The following is a 27801-nucleotide window of genomic DNA, read 5'->3' on the forward strand; positions in this document are numbered from 1 at the left end:
TATTCACCTTGTCTGCCCCTCATGATTTTATAAACCTTGATAAGGTCACCACTCATTCAGTGATGGTAATGCTATTGTATATGAAGGGGTGATGGTTAGAGTCTAGCTTGCTGGAGATGGTAATTTCATGGCACTTGTGTGGGACAAATGTTATTTGTCACATGTCAGCTCAAGCCTAGATATTGTCCAAGCCTCATTGCATTTGATCATGGACAGCTTCAGTATCTGAGGAATTGTGAATGATGTTGAGCAGTGTGCAATTTTTAGTACGCATCCAAAATTTTGGCCTTATGAAGGAAAAAAGGTCATTGATGATGAAGCTTAAGATGGTTATGCCTGGGATACTATCCTGAGAATAGATGGGCTTCTGTGGCAAGGTGGTAGTGTCCATGCCTCTGAGTTGCACGGTCTGGGTTTAAGCTCTACCTGCTCCAGATGTGCAGAATAACATTGCTGAACAGAGTGATTAGAAAGTTTCTAACATGAGGAACTCCCAGAGACATATCCTAGAGCTGAGGTGGCTGACCTCAAACAACTACAACCATCTTCTTTTGCGCCTGCATGATGTCAACCAGCAGAGAGTTTTCTCCCTGATTTCCATTGACTCTAATTTTGTCAACACTTTTTAATGCCACTCTCAGTCAAACACTGCCCTGATATCAACGGCTGTCCTGCTCACCGCATGTCTGGGGTTTATCCTTTTTCTACCATTTTTAGACCAAGGCTGTAATAAGGTCAGGATCTGAGTGATCTTGGCAAGCCAAAACTGAGTCTCAGGGAGCAAGCTATTGCTAAGCAAATGTTGTTTGATAGCACTGTTGCAACATCTTTCATCACTTTACTATGGCTAGAGTGCAGAATCCCTATTTTTGTCCAGGAGAATCTTTTATCTGAAAGCTTCTTCCCTAATTAATCACATGTCATATACATACACATCATCGGTACTTAGAATTTTAATTCTAATTGCACAGGAACTGACAAGGAGAGAGAAAGTGGAAGAGATGTCCCATTCCAGTACCAACGTCAGGAACAACACACTCTTGATCATATCCTGGCCAAAGAGCTTTATACTTAGAAAGCCTGATACCTCCCATTCTCATCTGTCTGTGCCAAGGAGAAATGACTTTGTAGATGGTTTCCTGCAAAAGTTGAAGCAATGTGGTGGTTGACTGGAGAATGCTGATCAGATTATGTTCTGACAAAGCAGGAGTGAAGATTGCTGTCTCTGAGAATTTTTTTTTAAAATTCATCTCTGGAGAACATGACAATTACAACAAGATAAAAGTGAGACAAAGGGGAATCCCTTCTCAATGCACATGAGAATTGTACATTCTTCATTACCTAATGGATACAAGATAAATTTCAATGGGGAAGATTACTGAGGTCATCTTATACTTATATTAAAGACCTAATAGTACCACAGAGTTAGATATTGAATTATCCTGTCACAATCCTATAATTCCCTTTCCAGATATCCTGCCTAAAAAAAACACTTGCTTTTGATGACTAGTCTTTTTACAAAGGACTTCCACTGCTGTTCGAATGTAAATCACTGCATGAGGCATCTTGCATATTGCAATATTACAAGAGACCTTGTAAATGCACATATTGTTGCTATTAATAAAATGCTTCTTCTAAAGCTATCTTGGTCTGGATGATTTAAAACAAGATTTATAACATGCATTTCAGAATTTCAAACAATAGAGGTTTATAATGAAATGATTTGAAAGGTCACAGAATCACAAAATTCTTCACCAGAAACTACAAGAAAACATCACACCACATCCAATATATGCAGGACATCAATGAAGTCTGGTCATTCAGCCATTGAATAACAGCCGAAGTATCCATTTATTGCAATTGTCACTGAACAGGCAAGGTGGCTGTCTAAACAGTAAGGATAAGTAGCAGATAAATTATGAAATAAATAATTAAATTGATGTGATAAATTATTAGAATGTAATAAATTATTAACATGTAATAAGTTATCATGTAATGACTGTAATAAAGTAATAAATTATTATAATGCAATAATATATTTGACATGTATTAGAACTTTCCAGCATCGAAACACTAAAGTGCCTGACAATCCCGTGTTGGTATCTGAGGACACGTTTCCTTATCCAGCCCCAATTCACATTAAACTTATTATGCAGATTACTTCTAAACTCTGGATTTCTTTGTTTTCTTTTTAAACATTCCTTTTTTAATGAAGAGGACACAGATGTAAAATGGAAGATCACAACCACAAAAAAAACCTACTGGAATCAAATGAATAATTATTCGATTTATATTTTGACTGCCCAAAGTCTCCAATCTGGTTTCCACTCCTCCACAGCATTAAGATGCTACTACTGAAAGTCACAAATAACATTGTGACAGTGACATTGGCACATTATCCATCTTATTCATCCTCTCATTTGCTTTTGATAAAATCAACCGCTAATGCCTCTTCATGGGAGTCCAATTAAGTGGTACGTTTACCTTTTCAATCATAGCTATAGTATCTTCAGCAATGACTTTCCTTCCCATCACTGCACTGTTACTTCTAAAGCCCTTGTAGACAACAAAAACCAAAAACATGGGTGAAATAGGTGCAAATTGGCAACTTCCAACTCCACTTCTTCACTATTTCTCTTATCCTTCATGCTATACACACCTGGATAGAAAGACTAAGACAATTGTCTTTAACATTGTCAGTGTTCGCTTACTATCAATTCCATCCCTCTTGCTGGATCTCATCAAGATGGCGCCAGAGCGTGACTCTTTGCAAGTTGTCCCCAGCAGATCCTTTCCTTGCATCTATATTAATTGCTCTACTCTTTTAAATCTCAATTTTAAGACTATCATATTACAGTTAAGAAAGTACATCATTACCTCTGCTTGCTCAGAAAGCTAAAGAAATTCAGCATGCCCATAATGACTCATAATATTTTATAGATGCACCATAGAAAGCACCCTATCCAGAGGCAGCACAGCTGTGTATGACAACTGCTCTGCCCAAGACCGCATGAAACTATAGAGAGTTCTGAATGCAGCCCAATCCATCATGCAAACCAGCCTTCCATCTATTGACTCCTTCTGCTTCAGGAAAGCAGCCTACATGATAAAAGACCCCTCCCATCCAGGTTATACTCTCTTCCACACTCTTCCATTTGGCAGAAAATACAAAAGTTTGAAAATACATACCAACAGATTCAAGAACAGCTTCTTCCCTGCTATTATCAGACTTTTGAACATATATTAAAGTTTTCTCTTCTCTGCACCTTGCATGTAGCTATAACAGTATATTCTGCATTCTGTTCTATTAACCTGATGTACTTATTTAAGTTATGATTTGCCTGGATGTCATGCAAAACAATTCTTTTAACTGTATTTCAGTCCATGTAACAATAATCAAATCAAATCAAATCAATCAAAATCAATTTGAACCAATCTGGTTACAACCTCCTGCTTGACCTGGAGTAGAGTTTTCAGCCCCTATAATCTGTCTATCACAAGGTCAGAAGTCACAGGATACCAGGTTATAGTCCAACAGGTTTATTTAAAATCACAAGTTTTCGGTGCGCTGCCCCTTCATCAGGCGGGGTCCACCTTATGAGAAGCAGCACTCTGGAAGTTTGTGATTTCAAATAAACCTGTTGGCCTACAACCTAGTGTCGTGTGATTTCTGACCTTGTCCACCCATTTCGACACTGGCACCTCCACATCATGTCTATCGCCATGACCACCTACTTCCACCTTGATAATAATGCCAGTCTCCATTCCTACCCACTTCTATTCTTGTCACCACCACACTCAACTATTCGAATACTCTCTTGACCGTAATGCCATACTCCTTTTTTCACAAACTTTAATTCATTAAAAACTCAGCTGCTGTATCCTATACAGAACCAAATTTTCTTTTTGTTCTCACTGTCCCTGTTCTCATTCACTTACATTGGAAATGGTTGTGATGTTGTTGACCCAATGCCTGCATGTGATACCACTGAAAAAAAGCATGAAGGTGAGGAAGTAAAAGGACCTCGAACAGATTCTTGGGAACTACAGTCATAATTTTGGGTTAGGTGAAACAATAGACATTGCTGCGGATCCACTGATAGCACTGAGGCAGGGAAGGCAAAACCGCACAAATTAGTTGATGTAGAATGTGATGAAAGTAGTTGATTGTATTGAATACTGCAGAGAAAAGTGAAGGAAGGGTAAAGTGCTCAGTTAAATAAATAAGGATATTTTTAGTGATTTTTAACCAGGTTAAAAAAGTAAACGTGAAGTCTCCATAGTCCCAGTTCCTCATTAGAGAGAGATGACTGGTGACAGTTTAACCTGAGGGTCAATACACCTCAAGCGAGGCATGAGGCTGAGAAGGTGGGACCTTCATGATAACCTCAGCCAGTATGGGAATTAAACCCACATTTGATGTCACTCTACATCACAAACCATCCAGCCAGCCAACTGAGCTAACAGACTCCTTTAACCAAGGCACTCTCGATATTTCGTATTTACATGTTCAGCTTGTTAGTAAATAGTTAATTTTGAAGAAATTGTGTATCATACGGACTGTTTTCTGAAGAAGTTCTAACCTGTGCTCGATCTGGTCCATCCTTTATTTTAATATTGCAGACAGTATTAATTCTCCGCCACCTCTTTCTAATGTGTCTATTTATTTTTCTTACTTCAAAGCTTTTCAGTTCTGCAGGACTACAATGTTGGCATAATATTTTTCCCTTGAAGGCTTTTGCTCCTGCAAATAACAATATTGCTTGATTTAATTGGCTTAAAGATTTTAAATATTGCAGTATAGCAATGTTGTAATCATATTCCATTTTATAGAGCTTTTAATTCTGTTAAATATAATGATGTATTATTGTACTGCTTTGTGGAGGCTTTCTCTCATTTTTATACTCAAATACGAGGAGGACAAAATGGAATTTTCTGACTTTATAACGGACAATTTCCCATCTTTCAAGGCTTAATACACAATGCACCTTCTTTCCTTGACTTCCTCAAATAAAATCTTGTGCTCTTAGCTTTGTTAAATTCTTCCTGCCAGAACTGTGGTTTGAATTATGGATCTCCCACAATTAGTGCAGCCTCCAAGCCTCTAACTATCTGCCTTGATTAGACATTGTCTGCTTTAGCTTTTAAATTGTCCCTTTGGTTGCCTTAAGTTTGCTCAGTGTCATTTCGTATGCTATGATTTTGATACAAAGTATTTCAAAGGCTCCTAATTTCCCTGCTGCCACTGGGCTTCGTAGTGTACACTCATTACCGTGACAACACTCATTGTGAACTGCAAGTACTTCTTCTATTCCACTTATAATCTTTTCAGACTTTCATTGTTGTGCCATTCATTTAGAGAGTTTTAAAGTGAAAATCATGTTAAACTTTAATCAAGAAGTTCTGAAATGTTTGCTTCCTGGGCAAACCTCTGACTAGTAATGACCCCAATGGAATCTGTAACTATCAGGTGTGACTAGTCCTTAAGTTGTTCTCATCACACGTTACACCTCCTGCATTAATATCAGGTCTGAAGGGAAAAGAACTTTAGTCTGAAGCTCTGTTTTTCCCTTGTTGGTCTTTTCATGAGTTCCTGCTGACTGCTTGTTTGTTTCAGTGCTTGCAGCTGTGACCTGCTTCTTAAAGCAATAAGCCTTTAAAGATGTAAACCCACTTGGTCTTCTAGAAATTTGTTCTTTTTGAATCCAATTAACTTTCCTGATTGTACTTCCTTGTGTTATGAAGCAATACCACCACAGATCACCATGCTGTATTTATGGACAACAATACTGATACTGTTCCTCTTTCCCTCACTGGCTTTCTAAGGGCCTATTCGATTTTGTAGTGGTAGTGGAACAAACTACTGGTGGGCCTTGAACAAGATGTGGTTATTGCATAATACACTGTGGCGCTGGAGGAACACAGCAAGCCAGGAAGCATCAGAGGAGCAGGGAAGTTGACGTTTTGAGTTGGGACCCTTCTGTGTTCCTCCAGCTCCACACTGCGTTATCTCTGATTCCAGCGTCTGCAGTTCTGACTATCCTGAGGTAGTTATTGCATGATAGCTGTCAGGAACAAGTTATATTAACTAGGTAAATATTGTTACTATAAGGCAATGAGGATATGGGTCTTCACTCCACAAACTCCTAAAATGGTCTATTTTATCCCAATCCAAGCTTGTATCAGATTGAGTGGAGTTTAATGCAGTCTCCTACATTATCCCTTTCAGCGCCATTACCTTAGGCAACAAGACATTAAGGCCTCTATATTGACAGAGACATTTCTGGGAAGTAGCGGGGGCAAGGGAGAATGATGGTAGGAGGGTGAATGCGGAACGAGAGGTGTAAATTTTGTTGAAATGCCTCAAAATATGTTATATAAACTATAATATATTAAAGACATGGCTTAAAGGTGAATTGATACTAAATGGAGACAACAAGGTGCAGGGCTGGATGAACACAGCAGGCCAAGCAGCATCATAGGAGCAGAGAGGCTGACGTTTCGGGCCTAGACCCTTCATCAGAAAAGGGGGAGGGGAAGGGGGTTTTGAAATAAATAGGGAGAGAGTGGGAGGCGGATAGAAGAGGGATAGAGGAGAGGATAGGTGGAGAGGAAACAAACAGGTCGAAGAGGCGGGGATGGGGCCAGGAAAGGTGAGTGTAGGTAGGGAGTTGGGAAGGGGATAGGTCAGTCCAGGGAGGACGGACAGGTCAAGGGGGTGGGATGAGGTTGGTCGGTAGGAGATGGAGGTGCGGCTTGGGGTGGGAGGAGGGGATAGGTGGGAGGAAGAACAGGTTAGGGAGGCAGGGACGAGTTGGACTGGTTTTGGGATGCGGTGGGGGGAGGGGAGATTTTGAAACTTGTGAAATCCACATTGATACCATTGGGCTGCAGGATCTGCAGTTCCTACTATCTCTGATACTAAATGGACTATGTTTGTGAGCAATGACTATTTTAAATGTAATTTAGTATTTTAAGACACATTCAGTTAAATTTTATTGTCATTTTATATGTTACTTAAGCAGTGAACAGATAAGACAAGTATTCCAGCTGAATTAGACCCCTCAGCACATCAACTGATTGGTGCAGCATTCTGTTCTCAATCCTTTGGCGTTGGGCCAGAAATGCCATTTGGCAATTTTTTCTCTTAATGCATCCAAGTGCTCTACTTACAGATCCACTCACTTGCCCTCCAACATTGATGCTGTCCATTTTATCATACTCTGGAGGATGAACCCTGTGTTTAACTTCTGCATTTGTGGAGTCATCTTACAGACTGTAAACGGTTGGGCTCCCTGTTAATCATAGACATTTAGTGCTTCACATTTTTTCGACCTAAGGGGACTAACCTCCTGCTTAACTTCTACACTTACAGTTGTTAATATCAGACATCTCTAGATGACAGATGATAAGTGGACCTCAACGAGATTCACACTCATGAATGCCAAATGATGTGTACGGGGCAGACTGATTGAAGTCGAGTTGTAGAACAGTTTTCACAGATAATGTAATAGCGACTTATTTTAACATGTACTCACTTACTCAATTCGACATACAACTAATTATTAAGCACAGGAATGGTCAAATCGATGCAAACAGATTTGCTATGGCTGACGCTTTGATAAGAAGGAGCTATAGAAGACTGAGGACAGGACTTTCCTGTTTGCAGTTGAAGTGTTTTATTGAAAGAGACTTATGGTGTCTGGTCCACCTTGACATGCAGCTATTTTTCACATGCAATCTTCCACACTGCACCTCATGAACTCTGCTCCCAGGTTCTCCAGTTCCCTTCTTGTGGACTTGAATGGCAACAAAAGTGAAAATGTGCACCGCTGTTGGGACATTTTACTGTTCATGCTACCAACACCATATTTAAAGCTTCACTGCACTTAATTTCAGATGCTGCAAGCCAGGGACTACCCCTCACACTGTGTTGATGGAGCATTATGACCCAGAATGTAACACTTGCACCCTGCTTTGCAGACAGGAAGCTGGAGGTTCTGGCAGATAGGATGGTGGAGTGGAGGACCATCTGTCCTCCTGCTGACTGCCACAAAAGATCATGCCAGCAGAGACAGCCAACCTGGACTCAAGCGGCAGCCTGGGTCAGTGATATGTCTCAGTTGAAGTGAGATGTCCAGCAATGCAGGAAGAAGGTCAGTGATTCTGTGCTTTTCAAGTTTAAGTTCAACCACCTTTTCTCTGCTACCTCAGTCTGCCAGGGCCAGAAGACCATATGAGAGACGAGTAGAATTAGCCTATTCGGCCTAACAAGTCTGCTCCGCCATTCAATCATGGCTGATAGGTTTCTCAAACCCATTCTCCTGCCTTTCTCCTATAACCTTTGATCCCCTTACCAATCAAGAACGTATCTATCTCTGACTTAAATATACTCAATCAAATGGCCTCCACAGCTGTCTGCAGCAATGAGTTCCATGGATTAACCATCCCCAGGCTGAAGAAATTCTTCCTCGTTTCAGTTCTAAAGGCTCATCCCTTCACTCTGAGGATGTGCTCTTGGGTCATAGTCACTCCTACTGGTGCAAACATCTTCTTCACATCCAATCTGTCCAGGCGTCTCAGTATTCTGTAAGTTTCAATGAGATCCTCACCACCCCTCCCCTCCATCCTTCTAAACTCCATTGAGTACAGATACAGGGTCTTCAACCACTCCTCATGTGACAAGACCTTCATCCTTCTGGACTCTCTCAAACACCAACGCATCCTTTCTTTGATTTGGGGCGCAAACTGCTCACAATATTCCAAATGCGATCTGACCAGAGCCCTAAACAACCTCAGAAACACATCCTTGCTCTTGTATTCTAGTCCTCTCAAAATGAATGCTAACATTGCATTTGCCTTCCTAACTGCCAGCTGAACCTGCATCATTAACCTTAAGAGAATCCTGAACTAGACTCCCATGTCCCTTTGTGCTTCAGATTTCCTAAGCCTTCCCCATTTAGAAAATAGTCTCAGGTCTATTATTTCTCCTAAGTGGTAAAACCTCACACTTTCCAATATGGAATTCCATCTGTCACTTCTTTGCCTACTCTCTTAGCTTATGCAAGTCGTTCTGTAACCTTTCCACTTTCTCAATACCACCTGTCCCTCCATCTATCTTTGTGTCATCTGCAAACCTAGCAATGATGCCCTCAGTTCCTTTGTCCAGATCATTAATATATAATATGAATAGTTGTGGTCCCAACGTGGGCTTCTGCAGAATTCTGACAATGCCATTCCGACAAAGATCCCTTTTATCCCTACTTTCTGCCTTTTAGCGTCAGCCAATCATCTACACATGCTAGTACCTTGTCCCTAACATCATGGGCACTTATCCAAATCTCCTGTGCGGCACCTCGTCAAAAGCCTTCTGGAAATCCGAATAGATAGGTCCACTGGCTCTCACTTGTCTATCTTGATTGTTACCTCTCTCAAAAAATTCTAACAGAGTTTCCAGATTTGCAGATTTAATGATCCATGGGTGACCATTCACTCTAATATGCCACTCTAACTCCACTCATATTTCACCAAGTCTCCTGGACCAGAATTCTCACCAATACATGCATCAGATCCACTCAATGGCTCTCATCCACCCCAAACTGTTAACTCTTCCTTCCCTTTGTGCTTATTACTCATTTACATGAGCCACGTCATCACCTGTCCTGCTGCAGCAACACCGCTATTTTTTCATGCAGTTCAAGCACAGTTTAATTCTGCCTTCCTTTTTTCTCACTCAGGCAATGTTGGTCCGTCTCCCTGGACTAATGTCTCCATAGCCCCACGACCTGTAATCCTTAAACAGGTTACATTTGACCTGCTGGATGGACTGTGTTCCAATTCCCAGGCTGCAAAAATATAGATCCCCAGATTCTGTTGGGACCAAGTGCCTTACTGACTGTGGCCAGTCCCCTAGACTGAGCTTTAATAGCAGCCTCGGTAATTCTGGTTCACCCCACTAAGGACTGCTTCCCTTTGACTTTCACATTTGCTTGGAGCACACGGAGTCTTTTTGCCATATAAGCTGCTGACATATGTTGCAGGGGTGATATTGACAGAGCAATGGTGCCGCATAGTGACATTTCCACCTGCTTGTCTTGACAATTTTCCTGACCGTGGCAAGCTGCATGTGTCTCCTTCTGTTCCAAAAATCAATTAAAGAGATACAAGCTGGCACACTGTAACTGCATACTGAAAGCCATGTGAGTTCAAAGGCAATGTGAACCGCACAGTAGCTAGCAGCCTCCAAGTGAGTTTAAAGTGAGTTAGCGGGAGAAAAGCAAGCTAAGAGCAAGTGCATGCATCATACGAAGCTGCGTAAGTCCCTACACACAAAGCAACTTGGCAGAAACATGCAAGTCAAAGATGCACTTGAGCTCCAAAATAGAGTGTTGAAGACTTGAAGTGGTGTGTGAGTTGGTCCAGGAGCGGGCATGATGATGTAGTGAGGCTGGTGGTTTGCCATGCTTCCTTGCATGGATGGAGGAGGATGGTGTGAATGCATAATGCAGGGACACTATCCTACATACACACTTGGATGATGGCTGGGACAAGCAATTGGTGAGTTGAACCCTTCAATTACCCAGGAAGGAGAGGAGAAGCAGAAGTGGCATGTAAATAAGGTGAGTCATGAGAAGTAAATGCATGGAAATGATATGGTTGCCATTTAATAATGAGATTCTGAAGTTGCCATTCAAATCCTAAATGGAACTTTTTTGTGACATCAAGATTCTGATTTTCTTTTCAGTTTCCTAACTTTCTCACTATTGCTCACGTCACACTGAGGGGAAAATTCCATCCAGTGGGTTTATATTAACATTTTAAGAGCTCAGCAAGTGATAGTTGTTGAACAACTGGCTACCAAAAGCATATTTTTCTTCTTGATATGATGAAAAGGATAAGGCAGCAATCTTAACACATCCAACATACACTCATTCTTTTAATCCATTAACTGAATTGCTCTTTCCTGTTTCACTCAGTGCATTATATTTTATTGCATGACCTTATGCCCCATTAAATAACCACTTTGCACTCTACAGAATAAGACATAGGAGAAGTTGTTAGGCTGTTACATATCAGAAAAAAAGGGACAATTCATTCACATCTGACATTTTGTGGATTATTTCTGACTGTATTTTAACCCTTGTCTGTTCAATATACAGAGGTGCCATTCATCACTGCACTGTAAGTGGGCACTTCAATTACAGCTTCTACTTATATATTACTAAATCGGGATAACTCACTTACACATGTGATATAGTATGTTCATGTATATAGTTCAGCATTGAATGCCTGGTTCCAGCACTTTCCTAGGCTATGAGAAAGAGTCTTTCAAGGCAAATTCCTATACTACTGGGAACCAACTAAATCTTCATGTAGAAAATATATAACTCAGCATACTGGGTTAAAAAAGACTGTGCACCACCACAGGCACAGCCACCTAAACTGAAGGATGAGTTCACAATCAAAATGCTTCAAGTACTTTGAAGTGTCATGAAACTTATCCTAGGATGTGGTTTTGCCAACTGGGTCAGCGTTTATTGCCCAGGGGGCAATTGAGAATCAACCACATTGCTGTAGCTTTGGTATCACCTGCAGTTTAGTCCAGGTAAGGACAGCAGTTTCCTTCCCTGAAAGATGTTAGTGAACTACTTAGGATTTTCCTGGCATCCAACAATAGTTTTATGGTCATCATTAATTCCAGACATTTTTTAAATTCGGTCTCCACCATCTGTCATGGCAGGATTTGAAACCAGGTCCCAGAATATTACCTAGGTGTCTGGCTTAATAGTCTCGTGATAATATCACTAGGCTATCAGCTGTCCCCCTACACTGTATAGATTTCACAACAATAGTGGCAATATAACAACAGCTGACTCTGCACTTGCAGCGATTGATATCATTGTTCCAATTGTATCTTGAACATGTTGGCTGTGGGATATGCTAAGTTGATTGATCTTACAGACCAACAGTGTGAAAATCTCAAGGCCTCCATTAAACTGTGAGCAGGAAATGGGACTATTTGGTAAAATTGGAGACTTAACGCAAGTGTCCAAGAAATAGAAGGAGGGAGAAAAAAATAAATGAATAACAACACACGGCAAAGCACCTTGCTTCATATTAAAAGGGCACATTTTCAGCTTTTATATAGTATCCATTGTTGAAAGTGACTTAAATCATTACAGTTGCTGTTTAGTAGGAATGCCAAGTTCCCCAAAGATGCAGCACAGAGTATAATAATATTTTTACAAGTTGGACTGAATATATACTTTCTTAACTACTGAAAAGTAAATTGAAACATAAATTTGTTTTAACAGGCTGTCTTTTGATAATAAGCATTCACTTCTCCCATATATTAGCATATAGTCTTTCAAATCAGAAAATATTGACTTTGTTTCAGCTTTTTACATCTACATGGTAGAAGAGTGCACAGCCGTAGGGATATCCAAGCCTTACTTTTTATGAGAATGATTTTTTTTTGTTTGGATGAAATGTGGATAATATTGGATAATAAATAAGGTTCAGAATCAGTTGGGGCTAAATTAACCAAAGGTGCATTTACCGAGATTGAATCTTTGTCTGATGCTATAAATGTAATAAAATTTTACTGGACTAGCTTGATCAGAGTGACAAGCACTAAAGCTGACATCAATTCCTTTCTGCTAGTTATTGAAGGCCCATTTAAAGGAAGGAATCAGCATTCAAAGGCACTTCTTTTAGATAGGCAAAATTGTTAGTCCTTCAGACTTCTAGCCCACCAACATAATCCCACCTCTGAGTTTAAATCTTGATAGAATGAAAGGCAGGATTGCGATCATGGCTGAAAATGATCCTGAGTTGCTGAAAAATTCACTGAACACTTCAATGATTAAAGCCTTCACAGAGGACGCCACTAGAAATAAGTGAAACCGTTGTATGATGGATGTAAAATGAATGGCCAGGAATATCATGGGCAGTATATTAATAATGCACAACAACCATATGTATTGAGTGGTGTGTGCAGACCCATAATGGACTGGATATCACCATTTTCTTATGTTTACATTTGCACTTCAGAAATATGCATATAACTCTCAAAGGATCAAAATGTTTGGAACAAGACATGGCTGGGTACTGACTATGAGGATGCAAAGGAAGGGTCAAAGTTTCTGTACAAAATGACAATTTGCAAAAAATGAAATGGCTTATTCCATGCTGGCAGGATGGATTCTCTCAGGATTTCTGTTGTAAAGTTAGCCTCATTTCCACATTGACGCACTGATATCTGCAACAGTGGGTGCAGATAACATCCTTTTATCCTCTTGAATTTTGTCACTCCTAGAGAAGCAGGATTAAGCTAATGATTGCCTCTGCTTCCCCCATATAAATCTGTTCACACTACATCATCACTACCTTGTTCATCACTACCTTAAAAGATGCAATATTTAAAAGAACTTTTTCAAAACAGATCAACTTCTGGGCTTTTAGTACAATGCCTGTATGCCCATCAGCTTCCACTATTACAGGCAACTATTATAAGCACCTTTAATTAATTAAAAGGGTAACATGCTTAAATATGGTGGTCTGTGCTCTCCCTAATTTCAAAGTGATACTTTAGCAGTAGAAGTAGCTCATAAACGCTTAGTGTTGGAAAAACATCTGAGCTTTCAAACTGCTACAAGATAATTCAATGAATTTTTTATTCCCGGAAGAGATCGTAACTTCCAACATAGTAATATAGGAGAAGTGTGAATATTCATGAAGTTTTTGTGAGGCTGAAAGGTGAGTGCCATCAACTCGGGACGCTTGTTCATGGAGCTTCAGTAACCAGTGCACTAATTGTTTTTCCGTAGAACTTTACAGCATAAAATGCACTTCTACCCATACATAAAGTGGGCTACATGAAATCAGACGGTTTATTGTATAAAATATCTTGCAAAAAGATTACTCTTAGCTGATAGATATTGCTGCCCAATTTAAAACAGTTTTATAGCATTAGTCACTTCGGAACAGAGTTTAAGCAGAAACAACAAGTTGTATTAACGTAATATTTGACAAATTAAAACATTTCAAGCAGTTTCTCAGAAGCATTATGAACCAAAATTAAATACCCCAAGTCACATCATATGATACTAGGGTAAATGGCAAATGTTTGGTCAAAAAACCGGGTTGAGAAGTGAAGAAAGAAATAAGCAAACAAGTCTGCAAGCTTTAGCGGGGCAACTCCTGAGCTTAGGCCTTGGCAGATAGACATGGTCACCAATGATGGAACTATTAAACTCAACATGCTGGAATTAGATAAGCATATATATCCAAGAGGGTTTTGTGGTATGGAGGAGATGACTGAGATAGCAAAGGGCAAGGGCATGAAAGGATTTGAAAACAAGGATTAGAAGTTTACTGTTGTACTTCAATCAAAAGAAGTACATTTAAAGTGCTATGAATTGAGAAGCACATTGATCCACCAATGTGATAGGCTGGAGTGGTAGAACAAATTTAAACCCTCAAGAATACAACACAGCAAGATGTTAATCATAGATACAAAGTCAGAGAATATACTGAATGAAGGTAATGGTGAATTCTGAGTGAGGCAGAATCATTGTGGATTACTGTCTCACAGACAACTTGCAGCTCATTCCAGATAGAGGAAGCCTGGTGTTACTCTTTGCTCCCAGTCCTCTCAGCCACAGAGTGGTTGAGATCCGGAAGCAACAAATAAAGAGAGGGACAACAAAACTAAACATCAGAAAATGTGAAGAAATGAGCCTGTTTGTTTTATAGATTAAACGTTGTTCTGTCTAAATAACAGCTGAAGAATTAAATCAGTGACTAACTGTAAAACAAGACTTTAACGAAGTATTCTTCATTATCGTGAATGTACCTTTCTCAAACAAACTCTTAGATTGGTCAAGAAATTCCAAAACATGATTTGACATTTTGCAGTCTGGCTGCAAATTGTACTGACATCAAGGTTTAAGTGATAACTTCTATTTGTTTAGAGTCAGCAAGGCAATTGGTTAGTTTTGCAAAACATCCAGCTGATTTATCAAAGACTGGGAACATGTTGTTATTTTCCAAGGACACTGCAGACAAATGCTTTGGTCAGGACAGTAAATTTATTTATTAAAGTGAATTGTTAAAATTAATCTCAGAATTCATCAACACAGAATTCTTTGCTTTGCTTCTGTTCTAGCCACAGCACTTTAATGGCTGGTCCAATTCATCATGCAGAGAAATTCCTGCAGTGATGCCGTTGGTCTGAGATAATTGACCTTCAACAAATACAACCATCTTCCCTTGTCCTCCTATTTCAAGGACCCCAACATCACCTCTCTGGTGATCAAAAATGCCCTCAGCCACATCTCTTGCATTTCCCGGACTTCTCACCTCAAAACCCCTCCCCCAACAAAAATAAGGACAGAGTCCCCCCGGGTCCTCACATACCACCCCAACAACCTCCGCCTCCAACATATCATCTTCCACCACTTCCACCACCAACAATTCAATCCCACTACCAGAGAGATATTTCCCTCCCCCCACTACCAATCTGCCTTTCGTAGGGACTGCTCACTCCGCGAATCCCTCATCTGCTCCACACTTCCCACTAACCCAACCACCCCCAGCATCTTTCCCTGCAACCGCAGGAAGTGCTACACCCGCACTTACATCTCCCCCCTCTCCTCCATTCAAAGCCCAAAACAGACCTTTCATATCAGACAGGGGTTCCACCTGCAGATCTGTCAACTCCATCCGCTGCTCGCGATGCGGCCTCCTCTACATCGGTAAGACCAAGTGCAGACTCAGGGACCGTTTCATGGAACATCCAATCTGTACGCGATAATCGACAACACCTTCCGTTGCTAATCATTTTAACTCCCCCCTCCCCCACTCCCTGAGTGACATGCCCACCCTGGGCCTCCTCCAGTGTCACAATGACGTTACATGCATACTGGAGGAGCAGCACCTCATATTCCGCCTTGGAAGTCTACAGCCCGGTGACCTGAACAAAGAATTCACCAGTTTTAAAATCTCCCCATCCTTGGCCTCAGTCCACGTCCAACCGTCCCTCCCATCCCCACCCCCTTGACCTGATACAAACCGTCCATCTTCTTTCCCCCTATTAGCCTCACTCCTCCCAGTGACCAACCTCCAACACTCCCAACCTGCATCCACCTATCACCATCCCACCTACCTTCCCCCACCCCCACCCTTCTTCCTTCTATATATTTCTGAGCTCCCTTCCCCCTCTCCAGTTCTGAAGAAGGGTCCCAAACCAAAACGTCAGCTTTCCTGCTCCTCTGATGCTGCCTGACCTGCTGTGTTCCTCCTGCTCCACACTGTGTTGACTCTGACTCCAGCATCGGCAGTTCTTGCTATCTCCATCTTCCCTTGTGCTTCATAAAACTCCAATAAATGGAGAATTTCCCTGATCCCATTGCCTTCAGTTTTGCTAGAGCTCCTTGATGCTACATTTGCTAATTTCTTGCCTTGGTATCAAGAGCAGTCTCTGTCATTTCACTTCAGCTTCACTTTTCTGTCAATGCTTGGATCAAAGCTATCATGAGGCTGGTAGCTGAGTGGCCCTAGCAGAACTCACATTGGGTACCAGCGAGCAGGAATTGCTCAATAACAGCAGCTTGGTATCACTGTTGATGACACCTTCTATTACCTTCTTAACGATTAAGAGTAGACTGATCTATGGTAATTGACAAAGTGGTATTCTTCCTGATTTCTGTGGACAAGACATACATGGACAATTTTCCACACTGGTATCAGATACCATGGTTATGGTTAAAGTGAAACAGCTTGGCTAGGATTATGGCTGCTTCTGGAGTACAAGTCATCAAAACTATTGCCAGAATGGTATCAGGACCCGTAGCCATTGCAGTGTCCAGTGATTTTGGCCATTTCTTGATATCACAAGAAGTTTATAAAACTTGCTTCCACTGTTCTTATTTCACATCATAACAATGTGCTGATTATCATCACTCACCTACCCCTTTCCCTTTTTACCAAATATATTCACTGGTTAGCATCCCTCCTGCCAGTGAATACAGTTTCTCATTTCTGTCTTTCATACTTTTGAACATCTCTATTAAACCTTCCATTAACCATCTGTGTTCTAAGCTTGTCTAGCTTTTCTAGATAGCCCTCATGTCAAGTACTATCCTAGCAAATCTCCTATAAATCCCCACTAAGGCTTTGGCATCTTCTTTTTCTAAATGTGTTACGAACACTTGAACTGATTTATAGCACATTTTCTTTATATTGTACAATTATAGGTCAGGAGCACAGTTTAGCTTGAAATCATCACAATATTTCCATAATTTGTCCCACATCGGACATTCAAATTGCTGCAACACTTGTAGTGGACCACAACAGAACATCAGCCAGCGGTGAGTGCACAGAATCACAGAATTGTTACATTGCAGAAGGAGGCCATTCAGTCCATCATATATGCACTGGTTCTATTATCTCCTGCCTTTTCCCCATAGCCCTGCACACCAATACTGTACAATTATCCATCCAATGCCCTTCTGAATGCCACAATTGCATGAAAAATCAAAGTTTCTTTCTGTTTCACACTGATCTTACTGGAAGAAAAATTCTCACGAGCTTCTCTGAGATGACTTGGTACAGTACTTGTATGGACCATTTAAACAACAAAGGTTGCAACAGGGTCAGTATGTAAGCCTGAGGATGGCGGCTGCCCACATTTTGTGCACACAAGATACACAGAGGCAACTGGGCATTTAAATCATCAGCCACCTCCACTCAAGTTGAACTTTGATAGCTCTGTAAAGTGAAACTCAAAATTCACAGAGTAGATGTGTGATGAAGCATAGATTATATGAACAGGGATGTTATGTTGGAGCTGCTCGGAACTTTGGTTTGACCACAGCTGGAGTACTGTGCACTGTTTTGTTCACCATATTGTAGGTGGGGTGTGACTGCACTGGAGGGTTTGCAGAGGAGATTCATCAGGATGTTGCAATGAGGTTGATTTAGGAATTATTCCGTCCCATGCTAAATTCTCCACTTAAAACAATTCCTTTCTTTAAAAAAATGTTGCGTTATGTTTGCATGTAAGGTGACCCAGTTGCCTTAATGCTTGTTACGAAGTGAATAGACAATCAATTCAACTGATATGCCTATTGGCAGAAAAAAATAGTATTACTGAAATAAAACTGACTGATTGCAGAGAACAGAAAACTAACCATAAATCTTTCGTATGAAAATAGTTTGTAGAGAAATTCAACTTCAACCAAGTCACCAACCAAGGCAGCCTACTGATTGCATGAAACGTTTAAAATGAGTGGCCCAGATTTCCATTACAGCACAAATGATAGACATGCCCAAAATTCATAGGTCTTGGTTCCAAACTGAACACTACCCATTTGCAGAGATAGGAAGAACTGCAGATGCTGGAGTCAGAGATACGCCTCCTTGGCTTGACACAACCTGTCCATCTTCTCTCCCACTTATCCACCTCTCCCACCTCACTGACCAATCCCACCACTCCCTACCTGCACTCACCTATCACCATCCCACCTACCTTCCCCAGCCCTACACCTCCTCTCTCTATTTATTTCTGAGCTCCCGTCCCCCTCCCTGTTTCTGAAGAAGGGCCCCGACCCGAAACGTCAACTTTCCTGCTCCTCTGATGCTGCCTGGCCTGCTGTGTTCCTCCAGCTCCACACTGATCATTTGCATATCAGTGAGGATGGCGGCTGCCCACATTTTGTGCACACAAGATACACAGAGGCAACTGGGCATTTAAATCATCAGCCACCTCCACTCAAGTTGAACTTTGATAGCTCTGTAAAGTGAAACTCAAAATTCACAGAGTAGATGTGTGATGAAGCATAGATTATATGAACAGGGATGTTATGTTGGAGCTTCTCAGAACTTTGGTTTGACCACAGCTGGAGTATTGTGTGCTGTTTTGTTCACCATATTGTAGGTGGGGTGTGACTGCACTGGAGGGTTTGCAGAGGAGATTCATCAGGATGTTGCCTGAGATGGAGCATTTCACTTCTGAAGAGAGGCTGGATAAGCTTTTTCTTTAGAACAGATGAGGTTGAGGAGGGTATTACATTATGAAGGGCATTGCCAGGGTGGATAGAAAGCCGCTGTTCACCTTAATTGAAGGATCAACAACCTGTAATCAGTTGAGATCCACGAGGATATATGCTGTTACTGCAACTGCTTACAATCTATCTTAATGACTTAGGGGAAGGAAGGAAGATACTGTAGCTAAATTTGAAAATGACACAAAAATAAGTGCAAAAGCAATTTGTGAAAGGTATACAAACAATTTGCATAAAGGTATTGATAGGTTTAGAAGGTGGGAAATAGTTGCCAAATGGGGATAATATGCAAAATTGTGAATTTCTTCATTTTGGAACGGAGAAGAGAAGCACAGACCATTATTGTAAAGGAGAAAAGCTGCAGAAAGCTGCAATATAAAGGGAATTGGTGCTTGTGCATGAAACACAGAAAATGCATAGTTGCAGCAGGTAATCAGGAGAGCTAATGGAATGTTGGCCCTTATGTCAAGGGGTTTGGAGCACAAATGTAGAAAACTCTTAATATAATTGTGGGAAAGTTTTACTGCAACTGTACAAGGTGCTGGTGAGTCCACATCTGGAGGACTGTAAGCAGTTTTGTCCCCTTATTGAAGGAAATATATCATTTCATTGGAGGCAGTTCACAGAAGGTTCACTAGGATGATCGTTGGTAATGGAGGGATTGTCTTATGACCAAACAGGTTGGGACTCTATATTCACTGGAGTTCAGAAGAATGAGAGAAGTTCTCATTGAAACATCTTGGATTCTTACAAGCTTGACAGAGTAAATGCTCCCTTTCTCATGGGAGAATCTAAGACCAGGGGACATAGTGTTATGAAGTGGATAACTCTAATAACTAAAACCGAAACACCCAGAGAGGCATGCCTCGCCATATAATCTATTAAAAGGGCCCAAAGGAGTGGTTAAATAAAAATACACCCCTGACACTCTCTTTATAATCAACAAGTAACAATTTATTTATCTAACTGTAACAGTGAACAAGCTAACTAAACAATTAACAAAGCGAATAAACCCCTTCTAATGACGAACTATTCCCGAATAAAACAAGATTATAATTGTATGCTGTTCCAATAAATCAAGTCCCAATTATATAAAATAAAATTTTAAAAAATTAGAATTTAGTCTCTCTAAATTACAGCTAGGTTACGTCTTCAGGAATGTCCTGTTTCTTCTCTGACGATTTCTTACGTCAGGAACGCCTTCTCTGTGAATCCTTCTGTCAGGAACACGTTCTCCATCAAATTCTTTTGTCAGGTATATTAACTACTCATGCTGTAGGTACCTTTAACTTACGTGGAGCTACCTCTACGGCTAAGAGAATTCTGCGAGAGCCAGTGAATCTTTCTTTTAGAGCTGAGAGCTGTTCTCTTAGCAGATGGCAGTTGGCTCTCCCTCAATTTTCCAAATTTCCTCATCTTTTATACCCTTGATGATATATCAATTTCTGACAATAGGATTCGACCTATGTTGTTAAAACCATCAGATTTATATTTAATTTGATTTTGGTATCTAAGGGCTTGGTTTAAATTAATTGTCTAAATTCAAAAACCTGTTGCCTTGGTAAAAATGCTGCTTTGCCTGCTAACAGTATGTTTAAATTCAGGTGCTCTGTGAACCTACAAACTCACAAACGTCTTTTTGAATCTCTGAGCATAGAAAAAGCACATCATCTTTTGAAGTGACCACACATTGCTTTCCCCATAGCATTTTACAAACACCAACATTTTACAAACACCATATTTTAATATCCTGCACTCCAATCCACAAGTACACTACCCAACTTCAAAACAATAGTCTCAGAATAAAGGAGCACCAATTTAAAATTGAGATGAGGAGGAATTTCTTCTCTCATGGGGTTGTGAGTCTTTGGAACTCCTTGCCACAGAAATCTGTATGGGCAGAATCCTTGTGTACACTTAAGGCTGGGATTGATAGTTTCTTGATCAAGATAACAGGGAAAATGCAGAAAAGTGGAAATGAGGAGTTTTGAATCAGTCATGATCCTATTGAATGGCAGAACTGGCTTAAAGGGCTGAATAACGTACTCCTCTTCCTAATTCTTACGGTCTTAAGGGTCTTGAACAAGGGGGCACATTTAACAGTGAAAGGCAGGGGCTTTAGAGTGGATTTGAAGAAACATCTTTTCACCCTTAGGGTGATGAGAGTCTGGAATGCAATGCGTGAAAGGAGTTGAGGCAGATCAACTCACAACCCTTAAAAAGAACTTGAATGAACTCTCAACATGACATAACAATCAAGGCTGTGAGCCTAGTGCGGGAAAGTGGGACTGGTGTAGGTAGTGTATTCCTGATCGTACAGACTCAATAGGCCAAAGGCCCTCTTCTGCACTGAATGGTTCTAAGACTCTAGGGCTGAATTTTGTGCACTAATTTGAATAGCCAGGGCATTCCTTTAGAGGTGTAGGGTCCTTTAGAGACAGCTCTGAGGAAGACTAGGTGGCCTATGGAATTGTTAAAAGTAGGAATAAATTTATGTATACTGTGCATCGTTAACTGTCAAACTCTTTGGAACAACCAACAAAATTAAAATCAACTGTCCAAATGTCAAAAGCTACTTTCAAGAGGACCTGTCAAAAGTATCAGAAGAAAACATCATGAGAAATATCAAAAACAACTGTCAAAGGGACCTGCAAAATTGTCAAGGCACTTTAATGTCTATCATTGAAACTTTTGAAAAAAAAGTCAAGCGTGTTTAAAAAAAAATCATTGCTTGCTATTTTACGCTGCCAGTTCACAAAAGCCTAAGGGCTTCAATTACTGAATAAATGCTGCATGGTTGATCTCACAATGATCCACTATCAGAATAAACTTCTTGTCATCTCACCAGTTGATTGACAACTGCAAGTGGTTATAGACACTTTGAAGTAGGACTATGAATTCCAATCTATAAATTCTACTGCTTGGTATTATGAACAATTGTATTCTTGAATGAAATGTTTCTTGTCATGAAGCTATACATAATCCATAGAATCATACAGTCCCTACAGTTTGGAAACAGGCCATTCAGCGAACAAATCCATACTGACCCTCCGAAGAGCATCCAACCCAGACTCACCCCCCTACCCTATCCCTATAACCTTGCATTTCCCATGGCTAATCCACCTGACCTGCGCATCCTGGACATTATGGGCAATTTAGCATGGCCAATCCACTTAACCTGCACATCTTTGGACTGTGGGAGGAAACCAGAGCACCTGGAGGAAACCCACATAGACAGTCACCCAAGGCTGCAATTGAACCCCGGACCCTGGCGCTGTAAGGCAGCAGTGCTAAATACCGGGACATGACTGTAGTTTTTTTCATAATGATGAGAATGTTTTAAATTAAAGTCAACAAAAGGATCCTTAGAACTACATTTTATCTCATCTCTGCATGGGTCCTGTGATGGTAGAAGATAGGTGATTTGGCAAGGTAAATGCAAGGGCAAGAAGTGGTGAATGGGGTCGTGGTTTTGCATGAGTTGGCTTGTTGGCATAAGAGCAATGAAGGACAATGGGTAATGAACAGAGAGAAGTACATGGGCATAGGAGTTATGAAGGACCGTGGTAGTAGACAGAACAGCATAGATTGGCATAGATGGTATGACAGTTTATGGAAGTTGGCTCAGGAATGAGGTGGTATATGTTGGAATGGATGGACATAGATCATTTCTACGGAATAAGGGATGAAGGCAATTTTACATTTTATTCTTGCTTTTATTTTTGGTCATAGCTCCAGATCCTTGAGGCAAGTCTTCTGCCACACCTGCTTCCAGACCTGGCATCAGTCTCACTAGTTCCATGATTGAATGCACCAGACCAAAAATCTTCCACCCTGTTGCTGTTTTGCAAACAACAAGGTGTAGAGCTGGATGAACACAGCAGGCCAAGCAGCATCAGAGGAGCAGGAAAGCTGACGTTTCGGGTCTAGACCCTTCTTCCTGCTGTGTTTATCCAGCTCTACACCTTGTTGTCTCAGATTGTCCAGCATCGGCATTTCCTACTATCTCTGCTGTTTTGCAAAGTTGTGTTTGGAAAGTTGGGAATTCTCCTGACTCTGCACTTTCAACTCACAAGTGAAAAGACAGGCTAACAAGTATGATTTCCATTTATATCTTTCTTGGATATTCACATGATTCCTTTGGAATGTTATCAAAGATTTTAATGAAATTTCCAGGAAAAAAACAAACTAAAACTTAAGGGATAACACAGTGTGGAGCTGGAGGAACACAGCAGGCCAGACAGCACCAGAGGAGCAGGAAAGCTGACGTTTTGGGTCGGGATCCTTCTTCAGAAATGGGGGAGGGGGAAGGGAGATCAGAAATAAGTAGAGAGAGGAGGGATGGGGCTGGGCTGCAAACCACTTCAACTCCCCCCCCCCCCCGCCAGGTGACATGTCCATCCTGGGCCTCCTCCAGTGTCACAATGATGCCACCCGGAAACTGGAGGAGCAGCACCTCTTATTCCGCCTTGGGAGCCTACAACCCAATGGTCTCAATGTGGACTTTACTAGTTTCAAAATCTCCCCACCCCCAGCCTCATCCCATGATCAACCCTCCCTCTCATCCCTGCCTCCTTGACCTGTCCATCTTCTCTCCCACCTATCCGCCCCTCCCACCTCACTGACCAATCCCCACCACTCCCTACCTGCACTCACCTATCACCATCCCACCTACCTTCTCCACCCCCACCCCTCCTCTCTCTATTTATTTCAGACCTCACTTCCCCCTCCCCCATTTCTGGAGAAGTGTCCCGACCCAAAATGTCAGCTTTCCTGCTCCTCTGATGCTGCCTGGCCTGCTGTGTTCCTCCAGCTCCACACTGCGTTATCTCTGACTCCAGCATTGTAAGTTCTTACTATCTCAAACTGAAACTTTAACTGTGATTCCAAACCTGCCCTCTGTTGATTCTTGTCTGATTCTTAGGATTTGACCAGGGACTACAGCTCTATATAGGAGAGAGTGAACTGAAAATATTCAGCATAAAGTGAATAGTGCAGTTAATTACATATTGATGCTAGCTCTGGAATCTTTAGACCAGGGAGTAAGTCAGAAACATTCAAATGATACAGTACAAAGAAAGTTTAGAATTGCCTAAGGTTAGAGATATAAAACTAAGATAGCCACTAGTAATCTAAAATGGAACTCAGAAGCAACTTCTTTACTCAGCGAATGTGGAATTCATTACCACAATTGATGCAATTAAGGAAGTTATATTAAGTAAACGGAGGAGAAAATAATAGAAAGATATGTTGAAAAGTTGAGATGAGCTAAGGTGAGAGAAGGTCATAAAGAAAATAAACCGCAACATAGATAAGTTGGTCTGAATGGATGGTTTTGTATTGTAAATTTATGCAAATACAGGACTAACCAAGAAATGATCAGGTATGGAATGTAGTTTGCTCAAAGATAAGCCTAAAGGGTATTAAAGCAGCCAAAAATCTATAAAACGTGGAGTAAGTAAACAACTAAAGGCTTACCATTCAAACCAGAAAGAAATAGAATTGAGAACTGCTCAATTATAGCAGTTTAGTAACAGAAACATGGAAGTATTGCTGTGCAGGAGAAGGCCATTCAGCCCATTGTACCTGCACCAGAAAGATTGCATCAAAAATCTACAGACTGCAAACCTGCCGCAGGCCTGCAGGTTACAATGGCAAATTCAAACTTTACTGTTGCATGGACAATTTTTGGAGGTGAGATTCATGAAGTATGGAATATGGAACTTGAGTGTGAAGGTTAGCTGTGTCCAGTTCACAGACCTTCTGCTCATCAAGTCATTATAATGAATGACTGTAAAATTGGTAGCAGCACAAAGTAAGCACATTGTCCTTTGACTAAAGGTCTGGGTGAACAAACACGCCTTACAAATTTTATTTTATCTTTATTTAATCTTCCAAGGGATGTGTGTGATGCTGGCAAGAACAGTATTTGTTGCCTATGGTAACCCACCTTAATTCTTAAATTATTGTATAAAATGCAGTAGAAACTCAAAAGATCTGGCAGCATCTTGGCAGAGACACAGAGTTAACGTTTCCAGTGTAGTTTCTGAAGAAATGGATTGCAAAGTTCTACTCCCCATTTTTCTTACATTCTTTGCTGCCCACCCTCCTGTCCGCCACAGCATTGCCTTTTTTGTGTCTTATTTAATTTGCCCTTAGTAGACAGGACCCATTTTCTCCATTTTGTACCTTAATTTGCATGCATTTTACAATTCACCATGCCTTTGTGCTTTGCACTGATCTCTGCCTCTGTCAAAAGTGTAAAAATAATTCCAACACTTTTCAGTACAAAAGAAGAGTCACATTAAGTGTCACTTGAAGTGTTAGCACTGTTTCTCTTTCCACAGACGCTGCCAGACCTGTTGAGTCTCTCCAGCATTCTTAGTGTTTCCTTTCAATTTCCATCATCTGTTGTATTTTGTCTGGATTCCTACCTGTTGCAGTCCGGCTTGTGCACATATTCCCACTATTAGAAAGTAAGTACCAAGATTTTGATCCAGCAACAAATGAAGTAAATCGGCAATTCAGTTCCAAATTAGGTTAGTAAGAGATTTGGAAGGGAATTTGTAATTGATGGTGCTTATGTGCATCTGCTGCCCTTGTCCTTTAGAGTGCTGGAATACATGTGTTTGGAAGGTGCTGTTAAAGAAGTGTTGAAGATTGGCTGCAGTGTAACTTGCAGATGAGGTGCCAAAATTGCCACATGTACCAGTGATGGAGGGAGTGAATATTTATGATGGCGATTGTGGTGACATTCAAATAGGCTGTGCTGTTGTGGATAATATTGAGCTTCTTGTGTTGTTAAAGCCAAACTCATCCAGCCAAGCAGAGTGTATTCTGTCACACTCCTGACTTGTGCCTTGCAGGTGATGGTCTGGTTTTGACAAGTCAGAAGGCGAGCTACTTGTCACCGAAATCCCAGCTTCCACATTTCTCTTGTAGCTGCTGAAGTTAAATGGCTGATCCATTTCAGTTTTTGACCAATGGTATCCCCAGGATGTTGATAGTGGGAGATTCAGTGATGGTAATGCCATGATTGCTCAAGGGAGATGTATAAATTCTCTCTTGTTGGAGAACTTCATTGGCTGATACTTGTGTGGCATATTTGTGACTTGCCACTTACCAGACTCAACCTGGATGTTGCCCGAGTCCTACCACATACAGGGATGGACTGCATTAGTATCTGAGGATTTACATATCGTACTGAACACTCTAAAATCATCAGCAAACATCCCCGCTCCTGACCATATGATAGTTGGAAGGACATTGATGAAGCAGCTGAAGATAGTTAGGCCTAGGACACAACCCTAAGGAACTCCTACAGCAATATCCATTAATACAAACACCACTATCTTCTCTTGCACATTGCTGCAAGTCTGGAGTCACACGTAGGCCAGATCAGGTAAGGATGGCAGTTTCCTTCCCAAAAGGGCATTAGTGAACCAGATGGGTTATTTCCCAACAATCAACAATGGATTCACGGCCATCATGAGAATCTTAGTTCCAGATATTTATCAAATTTAAATTCCACCATGGCAGGATTCAAACCTGGGTCTCTGGATTAACAGTCCAGCAATAATACTACGAGACCATTGCCTTCCTATAGGATAGTATACACTGGATTTAAAGTGTTGAATGCCTAAACTATCCATGACCTCCTTAAATAATTTTGTGGTAAAATTGAACCTTTGGTCTGACTGAATCTCCATGGGTAATCCATTCAAATGATTGAATTGGCACCAAAGGCACTGGTTTTATTACTGCTTGTGGCTTTCCTACCATCTGACATGTATGACAGGTAGGGCAAAATTCAACCATATCTTAATGTAATCCAGGCCAATGCTTCTGTATCTTAGTCTGAGTCTTCCTCACTCCTGGATGACCTCCGACAGGTAATTCATATACTACCTACAATACTTCCTGTATGTATACTACCGGCAACATAATCTGGTGAACTTCCACCCATTTCTCATCTGCACAAACCTGCCAACATCTCCATTTCTGCCTCAAGATTTCGTCCTTAAGGTAATAACGTTCTGCAATACATTCTGATTCCCTTTCTGAGTAAGCTTTATGATATAAATATTTCATTGTCTCATCTTTTTGTTGTAACTCCATTACTCTTTCAGAACTAAACACCTCTGCCTGATCCTCTACCTGCTTAGGTTTTTCCTTTACCATGTCATCAAACAGGATGTCAGCTAACTGGACCTCAACTCCTTCGTCTTTCTCTTTTGTTTCCCCTTCTTGTTTTAGCTTATGGCTGTGGGGTCTTGTCACCACACAGCCCAGAAAAATTCCAGGGTATTCTCCTTTTTAACTCCTCAGTTCCCTGATTTTCTTTCTGCCTCTCCATTACAAAGGTTCCTTTCTTGCATTTCTGATTGTTTGTCTATATGCTTCTAGTACCAAATCATAGGCACTCAAAACAGCCTGTTTTACTCCTTCATATTCTCTTGACACCTCCTCTGACAGTGCTGCAAGCATCTCACTAGCCCTGCCTACCAACTTGGTCTGAATTAACATTACTCACATAGTCTCTGGCCAGTTCATCTGTTTAGCCAATTTCTCAAAGGAGATGAAAAAGACTTCTACATCTTTTTTCAGAGATGGTAGGAACTGCAGATGCTGGAGAATCTGAGATAACAAGGTGTAGAGCTGGATGAACACAGCAGGCCAAGCAGCATCAGAGGAGCAGGAAGGCTGACGTTTCGGGCCTAGACCCTTCTTCAGA

The sequence above is a fragment of the Rhincodon typus genome, chromosome 12 (genome assembly GCF_021869965.1).
Source record: "Rhincodon typus isolate 14 chromosome 12, sRhiTyp1.1, whole genome shotgun sequence".
Lineage (NCBI taxonomy): Eukaryota > Metazoa > Chordata > Chondrichthyes > Orectolobiformes > Rhincodontidae > Rhincodon > Rhincodon typus.